The sequence below is a fragment of the Grammomys surdaster genome, unplaced genomic scaffold, assembly GCF_004785775.1.
Source record: "Grammomys surdaster isolate TR1022 unplaced genomic scaffold, NIH_TR_1.0 233, whole genome shotgun sequence".
NCBI classification, from domain to species: domain Eukaryota; kingdom Metazoa; phylum Chordata; class Mammalia; order Rodentia; family Muridae; genus Grammomys; species Grammomys surdaster.
In genome coordinates, this window is record NW_021604678.1 from 1,039,973 (window position 1) to 1,040,391 (window position 419).

At 46.1% G+C, this 419-nt stretch overlaps 1 protein-coding gene across 1 annotated transcript in view; it reads right to left on the reverse strand.

Moving 5' to 3' along the window:
- Nucleotides 1-419, reverse strand: part of Ptpn13 (protein tyrosine phosphatase non-receptor type 13) — a 135,208-nt gene that overhangs the window by 39,475 nt on the left and 95,314 nt on the right. The window lies entirely within an intron of this gene.

Consider the following 419-nt stretch of genomic DNA (forward strand, 5'->3'; position numbering starts at 1 on the left):
CCCATCTCATCCCATCCCATCCCTCTGAGGTCTTCCACGGACCCTGGAGCTCACTGATTCTTTCCTTGTCACCTGTAAGGACACAGATGGCTCCACCATGCCCAGTTTTACATGGGTGCTGGGATCTAAAGTCAGAACTTACTTCATGTTTTGCAGACACCTGATCAATTGAGCCATCTCTCAAACCCCATTAATAAACCTCAAAGTAGCTGTCTGAAATAAGCTGCTGAAATGGGGGGCACTTATAAACAAGGTCTCAAAGGGAGGCTATGTTCCAATGTCAAGTGCTTTCAAAGAATAAGTTGAAAGGGGAAGGAGAGAATTACAAGAAAATCCAGGTATGAAGAGAGACATTAATAATACTGAAACTAGGCCGGGCAGTGGTGGCACACGCCTTTAATCCCAGCACTTGGGAGGCA